General features: G+C 41.6%; 1 pseudogene; it reads left to right on the top strand.

Annotated features, from left to right (window-relative positions):
* Positions 1-5,973: 5,973 nt before the first annotated feature.
* The window catches only part of LOC120041777, a 109,473-nt pseudogene continuing 90,280 nt past the window's right edge, over positions 5,974-25,166 (top strand).

The raw sequence follows: 25,166 nt of genomic DNA, 5'->3' as shown, positions 1-25,166 counted from the left end.
TCGGTCTCAGATCAAGCTAGACACCCCATTCAACCTTCCACTGCCTGTTGACATCTAGTGGAAGGCGTATGAAGTGCATACATATCGATAAATAAAAGCAGGCCCTGAAACAGTCTCGTTTTCAGATTTTTCACTTCCTGTACGGAAGTTTGCTGCCAAATGAGTTCTGTTTTACTCACAGACATAATTCAAACTGTTTTAGAAACTTCTGAGTGTTTTCTATCCAATAGTAATAATAATATGCATATTGTATGATCTAGAACAGAGTACGAGGCCGTTTAATTTGGGAACGATTTTTTCCAAAGTGAAAACAGCGCCCCCCCTATTGACAAGAAGTTATTAATAGCCTATCGTCTGTAAGCTGTTTGTGTCTTAACAACCGTTCCACAGGTGCATGTTCATTAATTGTTCATGGTTCATTGAACAAGCATGGGAAACAGTGTTTCAACCCTTTACAATGAAGATCTGTGACGTTATTTGGATTTTTACGAATATTCTTTGAAAGACAGGGTCCTGAAAAAGACCCGTAATTTTTTTTGCTGAGTTTATTTTGTATGTGTTTTATGTTGAAAAGTGTTTTTTTTCTCAGACATAAATGAACAACTCCAGGTGAAAGACAAAGGCCATAGCTGTAATAAAATAACAAATTAACTGGCAAAGCAGCAGAGCGAGGCCCGCATCCAGCAACGTCACGAGTCACGTTTTGCAGTTTCAGTACAGCACTACAGGGAGGGAGAGAGGGAGAGGGCAAACTCCACTGGACTAGTTTCAATGTATGGAATCACTTATGAGTTTCTGGATTTTGAGTAAACTTTTTCCTTTAAAGCATCAGACTCCATAGTAATTCATCATTAGAAGCTACAGGCCTCCTTTAAGACTCCATGTTTCATCATTAGATGCTACAGTCCTCCTTTAATGCAGCTGGTGGCCACACCAGATACTGACTGTTACTTTTGATTTTGACCCCCCCCACTTTGTTCAGGGACACATTATTCGATTTCAGTTAGTCACATGTCTGTGGAACTTGTTCAGTTTATGTCTGTTATTGAATCTTGTTATGTTCCAACAAATATTTACACATGTTAAGTTTGCTGAAGATAAAAGCAGTTGACAGTGAGAGGACGTTTCTCTTTTTTGCTGAATTTAGATTGACGAGGGGGGGAAAACAATTGAATCAATTTTAGAATAATGCTGAAATGTAACAAAATTTGGAAAAGGTGATGGGGTCTGAATACTTTAAACCTCTCTGGGATATGTGGGACGCTAGCCTCCCACCTGGCCAAAAGCCAGTAAAAATGCAGAGTGCCAAATTCAACTAAAATACTATAAATATCAAACTTTCATTAAATCACACATGCAATATAGCAAATTAAAGCTACACTTGTTGTGAATCCAGCCAACATGTCAGATTTCAAATACGCTTTTCGGCGAAAGCAAACGATGCTATTATCTGAGGATAGCACCATAGTAAACAAAGAGAGAGAAGCATATTTCAACCCTGCAGGCGCGACACAAAACGCAGAAATAGAAATATAATTCATGCCTTGCCTTTGACGAGCTTCTTTTGTTGGCACTCCAATATGTCCCATAAACATCACAAATGGTCCTTTTGTTCGATTAATTCCGTCTATATATATCCAAAATGTCCATTTATTTGGCACGTTTGATCCATAAAAACACCGGTTCCAACTTGCGCAACGTGACTACAAAGTATCTCAAAAGTTACCTGTAAACTTTGCCAAAACATTTCAAACTACTTTTGTAATACAACTTTAGGTATTTTTTAACGTAAATAATCGATAAAATTGAAGACGGGCTGATCTGTGTTCAATACAGGAGGAAAACAAACTGTAGCTAGCTTTCTGGTCACGCGCCTCTATCTAACAGTACTCTTCAAGTTACCCTCGTTCTGGATGGCCGTACTTCTTCATTACACAAAGGAAAAACCTCAACCAATTTCTAAAGACTGTTGACATCAAGTGGAAGCGGTAGGAACTGCAAGAAGGTCCCTTAGAAATCTGGATTCCCAATGAAATATAATTGAAAAGAGTGACCTCCAAAAAAAAAAAAAATCTGAATGGTTTGTCCTCTGGGTTTCACCTGCTAAATAAGTTCTGTTATACTCACAGACATGATTCAAACAGTTTTAGAAACTTCAGAGTTTTTTCTATCCAAATTTACTAATATTATGCACATCTTATCTTCTGGGGATGTGTAGCTGGCAGTTGAATTTGGATATGCTTTTCATCCAAACGTGAAAATGCTGATCCCTATCCTAGAGAAGTTTTTAACGAATGCACTGTGTGTGTGTATACTGAACCAAAATATAAACAACGATTTACAGTTTATATGAGTCAGTGATTGTAAATAACTAACTGAGGCCCTAATCTATGGACTTTACATAACTGGGAAGGGGCGCAGCCATTGGTGGGCCCTGGAGGGCATACGCCCACCCATTGGCTGGGCCTGGCTCCGCAATCAGAATTTGTTTTTCCCCACAAAAGGGCTTCATTACAAAGAGAAATACATCTCTGGTGGCTGGTCTCAGACGATGTGCCAGTCCTGGGCTGGCGTCGTTACATGTGGTCTGTGGTTGTGAGGCCAGTTGGATGTACTGCCAAATTCTCTAAAATGACGTTGGAGGTGGCTTCTGGTAGAGAATTTAACATTCAATTCTCTCGTAACAGCTCCAGTGGATATTCCTGCAGTCAGCATGCCAATTGCACGCTCCCTCAAAACTTGAGACATCTGTGGCATTGTGTTGTGTGACAGAACTGCACATTTTAGAGTGGCCTGTTATTGTCCCCAGCACAAGGTGTAACTGTGTAATAATCAAGCTGTTTAATCAGCTTGATATGCCACACCTGTCAGGTGGATGGATTATCTTGGCAAAGAATAAATGTTAACTAACGGATGTAAAAAATTCTGCCATCTTTTTTTTCAGCTCTTGAAACATCCAACACTTTACATGTTGTGTTAATATATATATATATTTTTTATATATTTTTGGGAAAAAGGCCCTTCTTGAACATAGGATGAGACATTCGTACCAATCTACTAGAGAACCAGTTTGGATTTAAGTATAACTTTTGTATGACTGATGCCTTTAGTGAGAGGTCTAATGCTTTAATATTTAATAATTTCTGCCCTCCGAATTCATATTCGTTATATAAATAGGCCCTTTTAATTTTATCTGGCTTGCCGTTCCAAATAAAATTGAATATTTTTTGTTCATATAATTTAAAAAGCAGGTCACTAGGTGTAGGCAAAACCATAAGCAAATAGGTAAACTGTGATATGATTAAAGAGTTAATCAGGGTGATTTTCCCACAAATAGACAAGTATTTTCCTTTCCTTGGTAGCAAGATCTTATCTATTTTTGCTAACTTTCTATAAAAATTTATTGGAGTGAGATCATTTCTTTCTTTTGGGATTTGTATACCGAGTATGTCCACATCTCCGTCAGACCATTTAATTGGTAAACTACATGGCAATGTAAAATGTGTATTTTTTAGTGCTCCAATACGTAATATGGTACATTTATCATAATTTGGTTTTAATCCAGAGAGGATAGCAAATGTATCTAGATCCTCTAAGAGGCCGTGGAGAGATTCTAGTTGTGGTTTTAAAAGAAAACATGAATCATAAGCGTACAATGACACCTTAGTTTTTAGGCCCTGGATTTCTAATCCCTTAATATTAATGTTTGATCTAATTTTAACAGCTAACATTTCGATGGCAATAATAAATAGATATGCCGATAGTGGACAACCTTGTTTTACTCCTCTAGATAGTTTAAAACTTTCTGAGATGTAGCCATTATTTACTATTTTACACCTAGGGTTACTATACATAATTTTTACCCATTTTATAAGAGATTCCCCAAAATTGAAATATTCTAGGCATTTATATATAAACTCCAGTCGTACTTTATCAAAAGCCTTTTCAAAATCAGCTATGAAAACCAGGCCTGGTGTCCCCGATATTTCATAGTGTTCTATTGTTTCCAGTACTTGCCTTATATTATCTCCAATGTATCGTCCATGTAAAAAACCTGTCTGATTAGGATGAATAATATCTGACAAAACTTTTTTTATTCTATGCGCCAAGCATTTTGCTAGGATTTTTGCATCACAACACTGAAGTGTAAGAGGTCTCCAATTTTTTTAATGGACTGGATCTTTATATATACCACTTGGGTCCTGTTTCAGTGGATGGATTATCTTGGCAAAGAATAAATGTTAACTAACGGATGTAAAAAATTGAACAAGCAAAAAAATTCTGCCATCTTTTTTTTCAGCTCATGAAACATCCAACACTTTACATGTTGCGTTAATATTTTTGTTTATTGTAGTTACTCTCAGTTTTAGGAACATCTTACCAAATATTTCACTTTATTTTTTACTTTACCCAAAATATGACATCAGCGATAGTCAAAATGTTGAAAATCTGTGAACGTCTAAATAAGAAATTGGGCCATTTCAACAGCAGGTGTCGAACCCTTTCGACAACGGGGAGATTTTACTGATGTGCTTTGTGTCTTCGACGTAAAAACAAGTTTTGGACTTCCACTTAAAATTACTTATTTACTTATTTTATGTTTAAGGAAGTGTGTACAGTTGTGGCCAAAAGTTTTGAGAATGACACAAATATGAATTTTCAGTCTGTTGCCTCAGTTTGTATGATGGCAATTTGCATATACTCCAGAATGTTATGAAGAGTGATCAAATGAATTGTAATTAATTGCAAAGTCCCTCTTTGCCATGCAAATGAACTGAATCCCCCCCAAAACTGGAAGCTTCAAAATGTGGGTGGTGCTTGGAATCATTGTTCTTCCTCTGTCACCCATGGTTACCTGCAAGGAAACACGTGCCGTCATCATTGCTTTGCACAAAAAAGGCTTCACAGGCAAGGTTATTGCTGCCAGTAAGATTGCACCTAAATCAACCCTTTATCGGATCATCAATAACTTCAAGGAGAGCGGTTCAATTGTTGTGAAGGCTTCAGAGCATTTTGCAGGGCGCTGGCAGGGCACCTCCTTGCACAAAGGCGGAGGTAGCGGTCCTGCTGCTGGGTTGTTGCCCTCCTACGGCCTCCTCCACGTCTCCTGATGTACTGGCCTGTCTCCTGGTAGCGCCTTCATGCTCTGGACACTACGCTGACAGACACAGCAAACCTTTTTGCCACAGCTCGCATTGATGTGCCATCCTGGATGAACTCCACTACCTGAGCCACTTGTGTGGGTTGTAGACTCAGTCTCATGCTACCACTAGAGTGAGAGCACCGCCAGCATTCAAAAGTGACCAAAACATCAGCCAGGAAGCATAGGAACTGAGAAGTGGTCTGTGGTCACCACCTGCAGAATCACTCCTGTTTTGGGGGGTGTCTTGCTAATTGCCTATAATTTCCACCTTTTGTCTATTCCATTTGCACAACAGCATGTGAAATTTATTGTCAATCAGTGTTGCTTCCTAAGTGGACAGTTTGATTTCACAGAAGTGTGATTGACTTGGAGTTACATTGTGTTGTTTAAGTGTTCCCTTTATTTTTTTGAGCAGTGTATTTAGAACCACCTGCTCGATTGGAATTAAGCGACGTCTGTGTCTTGAGTGTCCAAGAACGGTTTAGTTTTTTGTGATCTGACTTGTAAAACAGGATGAATAAAATAAGTAATGTAAACATATCAGTAATTACCAGGATGCTCTACAACATTTTTTTTTTAATCACACAAAGATTGTTAAATGGCCTCAGGTTATTGAGAGATCTGATTCAGGATTTACCCTCGTAGCAAGGTTGTTTTATCATGTGGAGGTTTCATTCAGGTCTCTATTTTTTTTTAAAACACTGTCTTTGGCAGGAGAAAGACCAGAGCCAGGGACGTCCAAACCAGCAAGACGACACCAGTGCTCCCACTGTAGAAAGGGTTGTAACCGGTTATGGGACCTGAAACAACATGAGAGAATACACACACGGGAGAAGCCTTACCACTGCTCCCAATGTGGAAAGGGTTTCAGCGAGGCGGCGAAGCTAAAACGGCATGAAGGAAAATACACAGGGGAGAAGCCTTACCACTGCCCCCAGTGTGGAAAGGGTTTTAAATGTATAGCACACCTGAAAAAACATGAGAGAATCCACACAGGGGAGAAGCCTTACCACTGCCCCCAGTGTGGAAAGTGTTTTAAATTTATAGCACACCTGAAAAAACATGAGAAAATCCACACAGGGGAGAAGCCTTGCCACTGCTCCCAGTGTGGAAAGTGTTTTAACCGGCCTGCGAAGCTGAAACGGCATGAGAGAATACACACAGGGGAGAAGCCTTTCCTCTGCTCCCAGTGCGGAAAGAGTTTTACCAAGTTAGGGAACCTGAAAAACCATGAGAGAATACACACAGGGGAGAAGCCTTACAACTGCTCCCAGTGTGGAAAGTGTTTTAACCGGCCTGCGAAGCTGAAACGGCATGAGAGAATACACACAGGGGAGAAGCCTTACCACTGCTCCCAGTGTGGAAAGAGTTTTACCAATTTAGGGAGCCTGAAAAACCATGAGAGAATACACACAGGGGAGAAGCCTTACAACTGCTCCCAGTGTGGAAAGTGTTTTAACAAGTTAGGGAACCTGAAACAACATGAGAGAATACACACAGGGGAGAAGCCTTACCACTGCTCCCAGTGTGGAAAGTGTTTTAACCAGTTAGGGAACCTGAAAGAACACGAGAGAATACACACAGGTGAGAACCCTTACCACTGCTCCCAGTGTGGAAAGTTTTTCAGCCGGTCAGGGGCGCTGAAACGTCACGAGAGAATACACACAGGGGAGAAGCCTTACAATTGCTCCCAGTGTGGAAAGTTTTTCAGCCGGTCAGGGGAGCTGAAACGGCACGAGAGAAGCCACACAGGGGAGAAGCCTTACCATTGCTCCCAGTGTGGAAAGTGTTTTAACAAGTTAGGGAACCTGAAACAACATGAGAGAAGCCACACAGGGGAGAAGCCTTACCATTGCTCCCAGTGTGGAAAGTTTTTCAGCCGGTCAGGGGAGCTGAAACGTCACGAGAGAATACACACAGGGGAGAAGCCTTACCATTGCTCCCAGTGTGGAAAGGGTTTCAACTGGCCTGCGGAACTGAAACGACATGAGAGAATCCACACAGGGGAGAAGCCTTACCACTGCTCCCAATGTGGAAAGGGTTTCAGAGAGGCGGCGAAGCCGAAACGGCATGAAGGAATACACACAGGGGAGAAGCCTTACAACTGCTCCCAGTGTGGAAAGTGTTTTAACCGGCCTGCGAAGCTGAAACGGCATGAGAGAATACACACAGGGGAGAAGCCTTACAACTGCTCCCAGTGTGGAAAGTGTTTTAACAAGTTAGGGAACCTGAAACAACATGAGAGAATACACACAGGGGAGAAGCCTTACCACTGCTCCCAGTGTGGAAAGTGTTTTAACCAGTTAGGGAACCTGAAAGAACACGAGAATACACACAGGTGAGAACCCTTACCACTGCTCCCAGTGTGGAAAGTTTTTCAGCCGGTCAGGGGAGCTGAAACGTCACGAGAGAATACACACGGGGGAGAAGCCTTACCATTGCTCCCAATGTGGAAAGTGTTTCAACCAGCTGGGGGAGCTGAAATGGCACGAGAGAATACACACAGGGGACTTGCTGTCTTATATTGTTGACTGATAATGATTTCCTGTTTTTACCATATGAACTTGAATTGTACAAAGTATACTAAAACATATATTTGTATGTTATATTTGCATATTAAACATGAATTTAATATGGAGATTGAATATAGAGTAGGTCAGATTCCTTCTGTTTTAAATGGTCCTTTTTTCAACTCTGACACTGTGTGTGTTTATCTGGGTGTCATTCCTCCAGCACTGCAGATCATCAAGTGACATTTGGATGTGATGCATTTGTTCCGTTGTGTACATTTACATTGTTGGCCCACTGATGATTTAATGAAATGAAAATGTTCACAGACTCTGTAATGCAAAATGTTAATTGTATGTGTCCATATATCTGAGTATGTGACTTGTGGTGGATGAATCAGAATTAGTTGGGTAACATAGATAATTAAGATCTCTTATCTGCATAATATGCTGAGGTGATATACTTGTTATTAGAATGTATCCCTTCGGACTCTGGTGATGGCAGTTGCACTTCTTCCCTCAGCTGGGGCTCAGTCATCTGGGGCCCAGAGAGGGGAGAGGTCAGGCTTGTCTTTCACATGTCCCTGGTGCTATGCAGAATATCAGGAAGGGAAGAGGACAGGAGGGAACATTGTCTTCATATGTGAATGTATCTGTTAAACTATGTAAAGGGATGGTGTGATTAATGGGGAACCAATTACTGGTTTCCACAATGTCTGTGCGCAAGTCACTCCCTCCTTTGGCATTGGGGGGAGGTGTATGGCAGTGTCTGGAACCATTGTATGTCCTCTCTGATGTTGCACTTATCCTGGGATAGTGTATGACCTAGAGGCTCACTCCCCTCAGTGAGCTTGTCCAGGAGTGGGGTCAAGAAGGGGTTTTACTTGAGATGGGTGTATCTAGAGTTGACAATTGAGTTATGCCATTGGATGAGTTGGTGTTTTTGTGCTATGAAGTACCAGGAAAGAGATTAGAACCTCGTCTTAGGGACCAAACTGAATGATAAAATATAGTGAATGCTATCTGGCTACGGGATACTCCTTTCTCATTATAAAGTCTCACTTTGTGAACTGTTCCTAATATCTGTGGTTTGTTATGTCGACTAGGGAGTGGATCTTTGCTATAAAAGATCTCAGTAGCCATTGTGTTGCCACTCTCAACGCTTCATTAGAAATAGTGAATTGTTGAAAGTCATTGCAAAGATCTTATTATTAAAAATGTAGTTTAAGTATAACTCTGATTGGTGTGCGAAGTTTGTCTCTCCTCATTTGGTAATACAGAAATTAACCACCACAGACTAACCTTGTGAAACTGTCCTATTATAATCTCCTGTTCTTGGGAGTATCATCCTCTGTTGCAAACCAGTTTGCACCTGCATCCTTGTATGAATAAAGTCCCTCCCAGGAACAGGAAACTATAAAGATATGTGACTCCAGCAGATCCTTATTTTATAATATCCACCACAACTCTCCCACGGATTGCTGTTTATCATTGTCTCAATGAAGAGTTCTTTGTTTTCCTTTCCTGGGGTCATTTACAAGTCTCCCACTGGTTGAATAAACTTTGTTTCCACGTCATTTCAACAAAACAAATCCATGTGATGATGTTTGATTAATGTGGGAAACTGATTGGATTTGTAAAAAGCCATGAACATCAGGTATTTTTTTATTTTTCACCGAACTGGCAACCTAAATCCAATGACAGGTGACATTTTGTGTTGATTTCATGTTGAATTCACTTTAGTTGACGACTCAGAGAAATGTAAAGAGAAACTAGACGGTCAACACGTCTGTGCCCAGTGGGCTGGTTTGAATACGTGGTGTTGGATCAATATCCACCTTAGTAGCTAAGTTTCCATGCAATTTGCGCCAGATTTCCATGTGAATATTCTCAAATCTGCATAAAACAATATACACATTTTCCCATCAGAAATGTTTGCATCAAACAGACTTATTGTGGATAAAAGGCTTTGCGTTATGGCGTAGTGCACAAGAAGAATAACGTTTCCTGTTAAATTCCCATGTACCGAATGAAAAATACAAGTTAAATTGGTTTCCATCACATTTTCAACTCCACTGATGGTTTTAAAAACTTGCTTAAAATAGAAAACGTGCTCTTGTCTCGTGCACTGTATCCTGCAGCACACAGATACAGTGTTGGTAGGCTACCTACATGATGAGAGTATTATGGATAAGAGAGATATTATTTTATTTGTCAAATGGTAACCAAGCATCGATCATCATGTCACCAGAGTAAGACCATCAAAATGTATTGGAAAGGAGCATCAAGCTCATCACATGCAGTTTCACCACCCTGTGAAGTTCATAACTTATTTCATCTGTAGCCTAATAAACTGCATTGGTTCCCAAGTCGTAGAGGGAGGACCACATGTAACGGATGTGAAATGGCTAGCTAGTCAGTTACGTCACTTGCTCTGAAACCTAGAAGTAGTGTTGCCCCTTGCTCTGCAAGGGCCGCGGGTTTTGTGGAGCGATGGGTAACGACGCTTCGTGGGTGACTGTTGTTGATGTGTGCAGAAGGTCCCTGGTTCGCGCCCGTGTCGGGGCGAGGGGACGGTTTAAAGTTATACTGTTACACACACAACATATCGCGTTGACTCCAAGTTAACTAAAATGATCGTTATTAAATCAATATTTGCGCATAAAGGATTAATGCTGCCATTTCTCGTTTATACATTTTCACTGACACAAAAAGACCCCACCATGTCAAACGAACTAACAAATCGTCTGTCGGCATTTTATAAAAGTGTACAGGCATATCCTGTTTCCATCAGCCCGGTCATTACTTTTGAAATGGTTGGATCAATATCCACCTTCATGATATGGATGAAGCCTGATTTGGAATGTCTGAGTAGTTCTATCTGATGTCATAATACACTCCTCTGATAATCAAGTGATATTTGGAATGTCTGAGTAGTTCTATCTGATGTCATAATACACCCCTCTGATAATCAAGTGATATTCACATGTGATGCATTTGCTCCATTGTTTACATTTAAGTTGGAGGCCCACTCTGATGATTTATGTCTTACATAGTGGGGCTTCAAAAGAATAGTATGGTGACATCTTAGTGTGGCTTGAAATGAATAGGATTATTAATGGGCTGGTGGTTGGTGGTGCTACTATATAGGTAAGGTTGTCCAATATGAATGTTCAATACACACAATAGGTTGATCGGTAGCCAGTTAGCTAGCTGCTACAGTCCAATATGAATGTTCAATACACACAATAGGTTGATCAGTAGTCAGTTAGCTAGCTGCTACAGTCCAATATGAATATTCAATGAACACAATAGGTTGATCGGTAGCCAGTTAACTAGCTGCTACAGTCCAATATGAATATTCAATACACACAATAGGTTGATCAGTAGTCAGTTAGCTAGCTGCTACAGTCCAATATGAATGTTCAATACACACAATAGGTTGATCAGTAGCCAGATAGCTAGCTGCTACAGTCCAATATGAATATTCAATGAACACAATAGGTTGATCGGTAGCCAGTTAGCTAGCTGCTACAGTCCAATATGAATATTCAATGAACACAATAGGTTGATCGGTAGCCAGTTAACTAGCTGCTACAGTCCAATATGAATGTTCAATACACACAATAGGTTGACTGTTGACCAATATGAATGTTCATAATGATGGAAAAATAAAGGTGGGCTCTCCTGTCAACATGGGGCTCCTGCTGCAGGTAGCCTAGCGGTTACTAGTGTTGGACCAGTAACCGAAAGATCTCTGGTTTGAATCCCAAAGACAACTAGGTGAAAAATATGTCAATTTGCCCTTGAGGACACCAGCAGCAGGATCCTCATGTTTCTCCCATTCTTCTCTGCAGATCCTCTCAAACTCTGTCAGGTTGGATGGGGAGTGTCACTACAAAGCTATTTTCAGGTCTCTCCAGAGATGTTAAATCGGGTTCAAATCCGGGCTCTGGCTGGGCCCCTCAAGGACATTCAGAGACATCTCCCAAAGCCACTCCTGCGTTGTCTTGGCTTTGTGCGTAGGGTCGTTGTCCTATTGGAAGGTTAACCTTTGCCCCAGTCTGAGGTCCTGAGTGCTTTGGAGCAAGTTTTCAAAAATTATCTCTCTGTATTTTGCTCCGTTCATCTTTCCCTCGATCCTGACGAGTCTCCCAGTCCATGCCGCTGAAAAACATCCCCACAGCATGATGCTGCCAACCCCATGCTTCACCGTAGGAATGGTGCCAGGTTTCCTCCAGACGTGACCCGTGGCATTCATCAGACCAGAGAATTTTGTTACTCATGGTCTGATAGTCCTTTAGGTGCCTTTTGGCAAACTCCAAGCTGGCTTTCATGTGCCTTTTACTGAGGAGTGGCTTCCGTCTGGCAACTCTACCACCTGCTTGGTGGAGTGATGCAGAGATGGTTGTCCTTCTGGAAGGTTCTCCCATCTCCACAGAGGAGCTCTGTCAGAGTGACCATTGGGTTCTTGGTCACCTCCCTGACCAAGGGACAGTAATTATGACAACTTCCGGTGGACATCCTCCAACCTATCAGAGCTCTTTCAGCATGAACCTTCTCCGCTGTGCAACATGGTTTCCGAGCTGGTCATGGGTGCACCTCAACCCCGCTCAAGGTACTAAACGATATCATAACCGCCATCGAGAAGAGACAATACTGTGCAGCCGTATTCATGGGTTGGCACCCCCCATTGGGTTGTGCCATGGCGAAGATCTTTGTGGGCTATACTCGGCCTTGTCTCAGGATGGTAAGTTGGTGGTTGAAGATATCCCTCTAGTGGTGTGGGGGCTGTGCTTTGGCAAAGTGGGTGGGGTTATATCCTGCCTGTTTGGCCCTGTCCGGGGGTATCATCGGAAGGGGCCACAGTGTCTCTTGACCCCTCCTGTCTCAGCCTCCAGTATTTATGCTGCAGTAGTTTATGTGTCGAGGGTCTGGGGTCAGTCTGTTATATCTGGAGTATTTCTCCTGTCTTATCCGGTGTCCTGTGTGAATTTAAGTATGCTCTCTCTCTTTCTCTCTTTCTTTCTTTCTCTCTCTCAGAGGACCTGAGCCCTAGGACCATGCCTCAGGACTACCTGGCATGATGACTCCTTGCTGTCCCCAGTCCAGCTGGCCGTGCTGCTGCTCCAGTTTCAACTGTTCTGCCTGCGGCTATGGAACCCTGACCTGTTCACCGGAGGTGCTACCTGTCCCAGACCTGCTGTTTTCAACTCTCTAGAGACAAACGTTTCTTAAACAGAAAAAAACAGGATAAACATACCTGAATTTGTCAAATAAAATCAAACTTTATTTGTCAAATGCGCTGAATACAACAAATGTAGAACTTACAGTGAATTGCTTACTTACAAGCCCTTAACTAACAGTACGGTTCAAGAAGAGTTAAGAAAATTAGCAAATGACCAAAAGTAAAAAATAATAAAAAGTAACACAATAAAATAACAATAACAAGGCTATATACAGGGGATACTGGTACCGAGTCAATGTGCGGGGGTACAGGTTAGTCGAGGTAATTTGTACATGTAGGTCGGGGTGAATTGACATTTCATAGATAATAAACACCAAGTAGCAGCAGTGTACAAAACAAATGAAGGGTCAATGTAAATAGTCCAGGTGGCCATTTGATTAATTGTTCAGCAGTCTTATGGCTTATGGGGGTAGAAGCTGTTAAGGAGCCTTTTGGTTCTAGACTTGGTGCTCCGGTACCGCTTGACGTGCGGGAGCAGAGAAAACAGTCTATGACTTGGGTGACTGACAATTTTTGGGTCTTTCTTTATATAGGTCCTGGATGGCATGAAGCTTGGCCCCAGTGATGTTCACTACCCTCTGTAGTGCATTACGGTCAGATGCCGAGCAGTTGCCATACCATGCGGTGATGCAACCGGTCAGGATGCTCTCGATGGTGCAGCTGTAGAACTTTTTGAGGATCTGGAGACCAATGCCAAATCTTTTCAGTCTCCCGAGGTGGAAAACTTGTTGTCGTGCCCTCTTCACGACTGTCTTGGTGTGTTTGGACCATGATAATTAGTTGGTGATGTCTTCACGACTGTCTGTCCATGTGTCACTGTCTGTCACCTAAAAAACCTATCTCGACCTGTGTGCACCTACATTCTAAACTTTAATTCATAGGCAGGTTGTAGCAGCCTCATGATGGGTATAGGGAAAATTCTAGTATCATGTATTAGCCTAAACCTATTGCTGTTTCATTGAACAGGGTGAACGGAATATGAATGACAGTCATCTAATATGCTGTAATAGAAATAAGGCCATGCTCATAAAAAAACAAATCGTTCTGCCTCATCTTAAACGTCACTGTTAGGATGGTGGACCACTCTTAGTACACATGGGAAACTGTTGAGCTGGAAAAACCCAGCAACTTTGCAGTTCTTGACACAAACCGGTGCACCTGGCACCTACTACCATCCCCCGTTCAAAGACACATAAATATTTTGTCTTCCCCATTCACCCTCTGAATGATACACATACACAATCCATGTCTCATTTGTCTCAAGGCTTAAAAATTATTATTTAACTCATCTCCTCCCCTTCATCTACACTGATTGAAGTGGATTTAACTATTGACATCAATAAGGGATCATAGCTTTAGCCTGTATTCACCTGGTCAGTTTATGTCATGGAAGGAGCAGGTGTTCTTAATGTTTTGTAGACTCAGTGTAAAGCACTACAGATAATCAAGAGCTATTTGAATGTGATGCATTTGCTCTATTGTTTACAGCGGGGTTGGGAAATTCCAGTCCTCGAGGGCCTGATTAGTGTCACAGTTTTGCCCCAGCCCCAGCTAACACACCTGACTCCAATAATCAACAATTCATGATCTTCAGTTTAGAATGCAATTTGATTAATCAGCTGTGTTTGCTAGGGAGGGAGAAAAAGTGTGACATCAATCAGGCCCCGAGGACTGGAGTTGCCCACCCCTGGTTTACAGGATTATTTGTATTTTAAAGAGCGTAGCTTTAAGGCAGGGGTGTCAAACTCATTCCACGGAGGGCCTAGTGTCTGCAGGTTTTTGGTTTTTCCTTTCAATAAAGCCCTAGACAACCAGGTGTGGGGAGTTCCTAACTAATTAGTGATGTTAATTCATCAATCAAGTACAAGGGAGGAGCGAAAACCCGCAGACACTCGGCCCCCCGTGGAATGAGTTTGACACCTGTGCTTTAAGGGGTTAGTACCGTCACATCTAGATAAAAACGAATGTAAAAAATGAACAGAGCAAATGTGTATTAAAACACTACCTAATCATATAAGTATTTATTCAACATTTACATATTCATATTATAATGAAACAGTAGGGAGCAGGTCTCGAACCCTCGACCTTATAGCCCGAGGTCCGGCGCGCTATCGACTGTGCCGCAAAAGCATGCTCGTGCGGCAGGGTTGATTTCCGCGAGTATAAACCCAGGGCCGCTATTATTATTACACTATTAAGCTTCTACGTCTGTATACAGGACGGTATTATTTGTAAGACGTAAGAGAAAATATATCAGCTTATTGTTAAATTATTATGACGTTCTTTCCAATACAAAAGTGTAGTAACTATTGTTTCCAAACTGCGTTACCCACTCCAGTCAGCAGAAGGTGATGGGAGTCTTTCAGGTGATGCTTCTTCAAACAGCGACAAAAGGCTTCTGGTTTAACCACGCGGTGCTTTGCTAGCAAACCTAAAACTCTTTAGACCATTCTTGTGTATATTACTCTTAGTGTTTCGAACATAATTCTGTTTACCTATCTACTGGTTCATTTATAAACGTAATTTGCTTGTTAAATTAGCAAATGTGTTACATTGATACCGCACTAGGCTAATTTCCCAGAGCATAAACGCACAAATCTAGACGGAGAAAGAAACTCTGGTGAAAGGAGGCAAGGAAGTTTGAAGAATGAAAAAGGAGAAACAAGAGGATGATATTACAGTGAAAGAGGAAGATGGGAAAGAGGTTGTCAAAGTGGAAAAAAAGGTAGAAGCTTTCAGAATCAAAAAGGAGGAAGATGCCGTAAAATTGAAAGAAGAGGATGAACCTTTTCGAGTAAAAGAGGAGGATATCGCAATAAAAGAGAAGGAGACTGAAGTTCCGATTACCACCAGTGAGTACTGTCTTAAAAACAGGGACACAAACTATGCAGTAGTTGAACTGTGTTTTTTAAGGGGCATTCTACTGAATACCTGCACTTTGATATGTTGTTCAGTACTGTAGGAATTGTTTAAGGGGCAATCTGCCATTGGTACATATATTTTGTGCACTTCAAAATTGTATTTATTGAATTCTCTGTGGTCTATATTAAAGTGCACTTATTCTAATATAACAGGCTTTTAAATATAATATACAGTGCATCATTTCTACTTAAAATATCAAAGGGACGCAAAATGCATCCATTTTGTGGAACGCCCCTTTAACATTTGCATCACAGTGGTGGGAAAAGTACGCAATTGTCATACTTGACTAAAAGTACAGATACCTGAATAGAAAATTACTCAAGTAAAAGTGAGTCACCCAGTAAAATAGTACTTGAGTAAAAGTCTAAAATATACTGAAGTATCAAAAGTAAAAGTATATAAATAATTTCAAATTCCTTATATTAAGCAAACCAGATGGTGCCATTTTCTAGTTTTTAAATGTTTTATTTACAGATAGCCAGGGACACACTCCAACTCTCAGACAATCTACAATTGAAACGTGTGTTTAGTGAGTCTGCCAGATCAGAGGCAGTGATGATTACCAGGGATGTTCTCTTGATTAGTGAGTGAATTGGACCATTTTCCTGTCCAGCTAAGCCTTCAAAATGTAATGAGTACTTTTGGGTGTCAGGGAAAATGTATGGAGTAAAAAGTACATCATTTTCTTTAGGAATGTAGTGAAGTAAAAGTCAAATTAGTCAAAAATAGTAAAGTACAGATTCCCTGAAAAACTACTTAAATCGTACTTTAAAGTATTTTATACTTAAGTACTTTATACCACTGATCACACAAAAAGCATAATTAAAGTGGCTAATTTAGGCCCTTTTTAGACATATATTCATGCCTCTTGTAACACTCTGTAATTGCAATAGATGGTCATAAGTTTACTGTCTGTTTGATGTTGTCATTCACACAGGAGAGAGACATGACTATCGTGGATCCTCTGGGGAGCATCAACAACATCCTGATGCTGATGAGTCAGAGAAGAGTTTCTCCAGATCAGAACACCAGATGGTACAGCTTGGTTTGGTCTAGTATACAGCTTGCTCTATCGGGGTCTGGGCTGGGTTTCTGTAAAGCACTTTATGTCAACAGTGACATCAGCATCCATAATGATATGTGTCTGTGTCCCCTCTTTATGGTTACCAGGACAATGCTAGCCCTTCCTCCCTCCCGGAGTCCCCGTGTCATGCCTCTCCCGGTAGCACCTTACTGCTGGGTATGAAGAGGTTGTCTGTGCTGCTGGTGGACTGCAGGAAAACAACGGTGCTGAGTGGAACTGTGAGAGGAGGAGAAGAGAAGAAAGGATCCGATTTGACTCATCAAAGTAAGTGCTGTAGTTTAGTTTGAACAAATACAATAGATCTGCCCACTGGTATCTGTTACCAGGACAACCAGCAGAGTTGTGTTAGTTGACATGAAGATGGACTGGTATCTTTTACTAGTAGGGCTGTCACAGACTAATAAACATCTTGTTTGACTTAGTCACCTGTTCTTTCCACCAATCAATTGGTCACATTTTAAACGTGTATTTCTATATATACACTACCGTTGAAAAGTTTGGGGTCAATTAGAAATGTCCGTATTTTTGAAAGAAAAGCAATTTTTTTGTCCAATAAAATAACATCAAATTGATCAGAAATACAGTATAAACATTGTTAATGTTGTAAATGACTGTTGTAGCTGGAAATGGCAGATTTTTTTATGGAATATCTACATAGGCGTACAGAGGCCCATTATCAGCAACCATCACTCCTGTGTTCCAATGGCACTTTGTGTTACCTAATACAAGTTTATAATTTTAAAAGGCTAATTGATCATTAGAAAACCCTTTTGCAATTATGTTAGCACAGCTGAAAACTGTTTTGCTGATTTAAAGAAGCAATAAAACTGGCCTTCTTTAGACCAGTTGAGTGTCTGGAGCATCAGCATTTGTGGGTTTGATTACAGGCTCAAAATGGATCAATTAGCCTTTTAAAATGATAAACTTGGATTAGGTAACACAACGTGCCATTGGAACACAGGAGTGATGGTTGCTGATAATGGGCCTCTGTACGCCTATGTAGATAATCAGCCATTTCCAGCTACAATAGTCATTTACAACATTAACAATGTCTACACTGTGTATATGATCAATTTGATGTTATTTTAAATGGACAAAAAAACAGCTTTTCTTTCAAAAACAAGGACATTTCTAAGTGACCCCGAACTCTTGAATGGTATTGTATATCCTCACACCATCCATGTTGTAAACAGCGTTCTGCATGAATTCCGACTCAACTTGCAACAAAACCATTTTATGAAATCTAATTTTGTTAGAAATCTAATATTGTTTAACATGGTCAAGTTCGGTTTCTGTGCAATCTTCAGACACTCTAGAAGGCAACCAAACTCGTTTCATCATTCTACATGATGTATTGGCTATACAACACCTGAATTAGCCCATGAAGGGTCTTGGTCCAATGACCACCTATCGTTTTGAAACCTAGCTAGATAGCCAATGAGCTGGGCTTTCCAGCAGTATGTGAATGCCGTTTGTAGGACAAACAGCCATCATGCTAGAGCTGTGCACAACAGAGTTCATTCTCTGGTGAAAGGAAACAGGACGCACTGTAGTTTACGTTTCACAGCAGTTCCTTCTCTTCTACAAACTTCTCAAATCTGAAAAAGTTAAACATGGCTACTAAGAGTGGAAAAGCTAAATCTCAGTCCAAGTATAAACATTTTGATGATATTATTGCAGAAATTGACCAGGAGAGTGACACAGAAGGAATGGATGAGGACTCTGTGAGTGACCACAGTTATGATTCCAGCGCGGAAGAAATGTTTTTGGAAGGACAAGATCCACTTTTAGACCAGTAAGTAAAATAGGTTTTTGCTTCTCATGCTAATGCAGTTGTTTAAATGGTTGCATATTCATTTTATATATTTTTTTGATTTATATATATATATATATTTATACACACAGTCGAAGTTTACATAAACTTAGGTTGGAGTCATTATAACTCGTTTTTCAACCACTCCACAAATTTCTTGTTAACCTCACTAGGGTATGTGGGACGGTAGTGTCCCACCTCGTCAACAGCCAGTGAAACTGCCGGGCGCCAAATTCAAAACAGAAATCCCATAATTTAAATTCCTCAAACATACAAGTATTTCACATCATTTTAAAGATAGCACACCAAACGATTAAAGCACACCAAACGATTATGTTAGGTTAGAGCCAAGTCACAGAAAAATACAGCCATTTTTCCAGCCAAAGAGAGGAGTAACAAAAAGCAGAAATAGAGGTAAAATTAACTTCTCTTAACTACTGATCCCGGATCCGGGTTTGAAAATAGACAACATACGGTGATCGCCACAAATAGTCATATTAAACATTCCTGAAAATACAAGTGTCTCACATGCTTCAAAAGCCTAGAATCTTGCTAATCCAACTGCGTTGTCAGATTTAAAAAAGGATTTACTGCGAAAGAATAGGATGCGATTATCTGAGCTCAGCGCTCCATAACAAACTACTTTTTCAACCAGCACAGGCGTAACATTATCACAGATTGCATTGAAATAAATAATTTACCTTTGAAGATTTTGCTCTGTTTGCAATCCCAAGGCTCATTGTTACACACTGAATGGTCTTTTGTTTGGTTAAATCAATTTTTTATAGCCTAACACGAAACATTTTGTGAACGCTTATGTCGTTGAATTTCATTTCATAAAATTTTCGACGAAACATCCGACCTAAATACACTGACTAAACCTGACGTTATCCAGTCATGTTTGGTTTCCTTGCAATCAACTGTTTGTTTGTAACACAACCAAACTTGATGGGTCATTTCGCGGGACGTATTGAGCCGCAAAAAAACGATTGGAAGACAACGAGTAACGAGCTCATTGTGCACCAATTATATGACCACTGTCTCGTTGATTGACTGTATTTTAACCCAATGACCACTCGTCATCTTGAAATCTAGCTGGGTAGATAGTGCCATTTACCTCTGTTCATTGGCTATCAAATGGTTCTTTGTTTGAAGACCAACCCATACATGAAACGCAGGCGTAACGAGTGTCTTTTACCTTTGCGTTTAGAACTGGAAGGAACGAAAGTTATTACGCACAGCAGTATTTCGGCAACTTGCATCTTCAGCTGTTTATTTATCCAACATCATGGCGAATAAGTCAGGGAAAGCTAAATCTAAGACTAGATATACGAATGTAGACAAAATCTTAGAGAAAATTGATCGTGAAAGTGATACAGAACTGTTTTTTGAGGAAGACTCCATTAGCGATCACTCCTATGATTCTGAAACTGAGGCCTATTTTTTGAACGGAGAGGACATTGTTTTAGACTGGTAAGTTCTTCTCATGCTAATGCCGTTTGAAATTAATAATATAAAATATTATTTGTGATTTGTTTTTACATTTTATTTGCAATAAAAAGGTAATGAAATGTGTAAAGTACACGTTGGCTATTCATTGTGGGTGAGGATACATTTGTATGTATGTGAACGACCCATAGCCTATGTTTGTTTGTGTGTGTGTGTGTGTGTATATACACTGCTCAAAAAAATAAAGGGAACACTTAAACAACACAATGTAACTCCAAGTCAATCACACTTCTGTGAAATCAAACTGTCCACTTAGGAAGCAACACTGATTGACAATAAATTGCACATGCTGTTGTGCAAATGGAATAGACAAAAGGTGGAAATTATAGGCAATTAGCAAGACACCCTCAATAAAGGAGTGATTCTGCAGGTGGTGACCACAGACCACTTCCCAGTTCCTATGCTTCCTGGCTGATGTTTTGGTCACTTTTGAATGCTGGCGGAGCTCTCACTCTAGTGGTAGCATGAGACGGAGTCTACAACCCACACAAGTGGCTCAGGTAGTGCAGCTCATCCAGGATGGCACATCAATGCGAGCTGTGGCAAGAAGGTTTGCTGTGTCTGTCAGCGTAGTGTCCAGAGCATGGAGGCGCTACCAGGAGACAGGCCAGTACATCAGGAGACGTGGAGGAGGCCGTAGGAGGGCAACAACCCAGCAGCAGGGCCGCTACCTCCGCCTTTGTGCAAGGAGGAGCACTGCCAGAGCCCTGCAAAATGACCTCCAGCAGGCCACAAATGTGCATGTGTCTGCTCAAACGGTCAGAAACAGACTCCATGAGGGTGGTATGAGGGCCCGACGTCCACAGGTGGGGGTTGTGCTTACAGCCCAACACCGTGCAGGACATTTGGCATTTGCCAGAGAACACCAATATTGGCAAATTCGCCACTGGCGCCCTGTGCTCTTCACAGATGAAAGCAGGTTCACACTGAGCACATGAGCACGTGACAGAGTCTGGAGACGCCGTGGAGAACGTTCTGCTGCCTGCAACATCCTCCAGCATGACCGGTTTGGCGGTGGGTCAGTCATGGTGTGGGGTGGCATTTCTTTGTGGGGCCGCACAGCCCTCCATGTGCTCGCCAGAGGTAGCCTGACTGCCATTAGGTGCCGAGATGAGATCCTCAGAGCCCTTGTGAGACCATATGCTGACACATGCACATTTGTGGCCTGCTGGAGGTCATTTTGCAGGGCTCTGGCAGTGCTCCTCCTTGCACAAAGGCGGAGGTAGCGGTCCTGCTGCTGGGTTGTTGCCCTCCTACGGCCTCCTCCACGTCTCCTGATGTACTGGCCTGTCTCCTGGTAGCGCCTCCATGCTCTGGACACTACGCTGACAGACACAGCAAACCTTCTTACCACAGCTCGCATTGATGTGCCATCCTGGATGAGCTGCACTACCTGAGCCACTTGTGTGGGTTGTAGACTCCGTCTCATGCTACCACTAGAGTGAGAGCACCGCCAGCATTCAAAAGTGACCAAAACAGCCAGGAAGCATAGGAACTGAGAAGTGGTCTGTGGTCACCACCTGCAGAATCACTCCTTTTTTGGGGGTGTCTTGCTAATTGCCTATAATTTCCACCTTTTGTCTATTCCATTTGCACAACAGCATGTGCAATTTATTGTCAATCAGTGTTGCTTCCTAAGTGGACAGTTTGATTTCACAGACGTGTGATTGACTTGGAGTTACATTGTGTTGTTTAAGTGTTCCCTTTATTTTTTTGAGCAGTGTAGATTCCATGTCAGATATATATATTTTCCATTTTTTATTCAAATAGAATGGAGTAGAACATAAAACACACAAACATGGCCACGTGTGTGTTTGTTTGGGTGGGTGTGTGTATGTATGTGTGTATATATGTATATATTCCATGTCAGATGTATATATTTTCCATTTTTTATTCAAATGGAATGGAGTAAAACAGCAAACACACACACATGGCCACTGCGCCTGCTACTCCTCTCCATTTCCATATGAAATAGCCATTGGGTGCTGTTGGGGGGAGGGCAGGCCCACAACAATGGCCGCAGTTGAATGGAACAGCACTTCACCTTAGTGAAGTATTCTATACAATACATATCTGTTTATTTTATGTGATGATAAAAGGCTCATACAATACAAATATTTTTTTAATGTTTTCTTTCACAGTGATAGCGTCTCCGACTGGGAGCCTCCGGTGCCATGGTGCCCATCCCCCACTGAAGCGGGTTCATCCAGCCGGACTCCTGCTGTCTCCGGCTCCACACCTACCCCTGCCCGGCCATCTAGAGGTGGGAAGAGGGTAACAAAGAAGCGGAGGAAGGGAAGTGTGGAACCTGCTGGTAGAGGGGCAATGGCACTCTGTGCTGGAGGAAGATGTGGAGCCCCGTGCTCCAATTTTCCGACCTAAAAGGCAACCCGGACCTCAGCTCGATATGACATCGAAGTATAGCCCGATGCAACTTTTCCAACTGTTTTTCACCCCGGCAGTTGTTGATTCCCTTGTTTGCAATACTAACAAGTATGGGGCTAGGAAGCAAGCAGGAAAGAAAGAGGCATGGAAGCCCATTTCCATGTCAGACATTTTCTGCTACCTTTCACTGGTAATTTACATGGGGCTGGTGAAGTTCAAAACCCTAAAGGATTACTGGAAAACATCCGAACTCTATCAACTGCCTTTCCCCCCCCACTGTCATGTCCTCTACAAGGTTTTTAAATATCTCACGGGCGCTTCACATCAGTGACCCAGAAGTTGATGAGGAGAATGACAGGAGGAGAGGCACCGCACGGTTTGACAGGCTCTGCAAAGTCAAACCTCTCTACGCCAGCATGGTTGAGGCTTGCAAGACCCATTTTCAGCCCGCACAGAACTTGTCCATAGATGAGAGGATGGTAGCCTCAAAGGCCAGAATTGGCCTAAAACAATACATGCGTAACAAGCCAACTAAGTGGGGTTACAAGCTGTTTGTTTTGGCTGATTCTGTGTGTGCATACACATGCAATGTTTTTGTCTATGAGGGGAAGAACACTTGTGCGACTGGTAAGGGACTTAGCTATGACTCTGTGATGGCGTTACTGGATTTCCAACTGCTGGGGAAGGGCTACAAACTCTTTGTGGACAACTTTTACACAAGCCCTACCCTGTTTGCAGACCTGAGGAAGCTGGAGGTGTGGGCTTGTGGCACTATTCGGACCAACAGAGTGGGCTTTCCAAAGACAAAGGTAAATGACATGCCTAAGCGGGCTGAGCGGGGTACCATGCGATGGATCCGTGAAGATGGCCTGCTGTTTGTGAAGTGGATGGACACTCGAGAGGTGGTGATGTGTTCCACTATTCACAAGTCATTCAATGGCGACCATGTCAGTAGGCGTGTAAAAGATGCTTTGGGTGCATGGAACAACAAAAATGTCCCCATTCCTGCAGCCATCAAGGACTACAACAAGAGCATGGGAGGTGTAGACCTATCAGACGCACTGATAGGGTACTATAATGTTCTTCATAAAACCAAGAAGTGGTACAAAACATTGTTTTACCACTTCATTGACATTGCTGTGGTGAATTCCTTCATCCTGCAGAAGGAAATGGCGAAGAGCTGTGGACAGCCCCCCATCGCACAGCTAGCCTTCAGGGAGCTGCTCATCAAGGAGCTTGCTGCCTATCGCACAAAGCCCACTGCATCACGCTCTGCCCCTTCTACCTCTGCCCCCTCTACCTCTGCCCCCTCTACTCCTGCCTCCAGTGGTGTTCATATGCCACAGTTCATAACTGCAGGCATGACTGTGCCTCATGGACAAAAGGCCACAGCATGGAGGCGTCGTTGTGTTCTGTGTCACATGAAGTCCCCCATCATCTGCACCACGTGTTCAGTTTGTCTCTGCTTTAACTCAGAAAGAGACTGCTATGGGACATGGCACAGGCAGCAAAATATTGTGTAGAGGACTTCCAAAGGCTCTACCCCTGTTTATTTTTATTTTTTTTTCTAATATTTTTTTAAACATTTTTATATATTTTTTTTGTGTGTTTAGAATTGCTTTTTGATATGTTGTATATAGTTATTTGCACTGTTGTATATAGTTATAGGTCATTTCACCAATTCGGCCACTTGGGCACATTTGGGCAACTTGTGTGGGACACCTGGGTGACTTCATGCTAAATGTCTTGTAGCTCACCCATTCCTGAAGTTATCAGTCTAAACCTTTGCAAAACTACAGTTGCCCTCTTGTGTTGTCCATCTAAATCAGGGGTGTCAAACTCATTTCGCATCGTGGGCCACATACGGCCTAGGGAGATGTCAAGTGGGCCGGACCATTAAAATTATACCATACTCTGCTATAAATAACCAAAATATCATGTCTTTCCTTTGTTTTGGTGTAAAGAAGCACAAGAACATTAGGAAAATATTGAAATTTAATGAACTATCCTTTTACAAAACATTTAATGAAACACCTCATATTTCCTTAGACAAATGTGCAATTTACTTTTATCATTCACAAATATGCATTGCAACTGATCCCACTGATTGTACAAAGGCACAAAACTTTAATTGGTACTGAAAAATATAGTAATGCACTTTAAGATTAAATGAGACTTTTAAAGAAAGGAATTTTTAAACCACTTACACATACGCATATAAAATCTAAATGTAATCCCTGCGTACACCTTACAAACTAAGGAGAGTGATTTTAAATGTGTAATGAAGAAAGTGTTCGCCTGTCCTGTAAATCTGTAAACTTCATACATGAAACATACATACACATACAATACATACTGAAAATTTATGGAGTTGTATGAACAGTAGAATTCCATCACACAACTTTTGTTTTGAAGCTGCTGACTAACATTAAAGTGCACATTTTTTTAAATCACCACAGTAAGGATTCATCTTCACAGAGCTGTATTCTTTCAATGCAAACAGTATCTAAGGCAGCATTTTAAAGGTGTTAGTCTAGTCTGGACTTGTATTTGTT

Source organism: Salvelinus namaycush, unplaced genomic scaffold (assembly GCF_016432855.1).
Source record: "Salvelinus namaycush isolate Seneca unplaced genomic scaffold, SaNama_1.0 Scaffold534, whole genome shotgun sequence".
NCBI lineage: Eukaryota > Metazoa > Chordata > Actinopteri > Salmoniformes > Salmonidae > Salvelinus > Salvelinus namaycush.
Note: the sequence above shows the minus strand (reverse complement) of the source record. Positions and strands in the feature narration are given on the sequence as shown.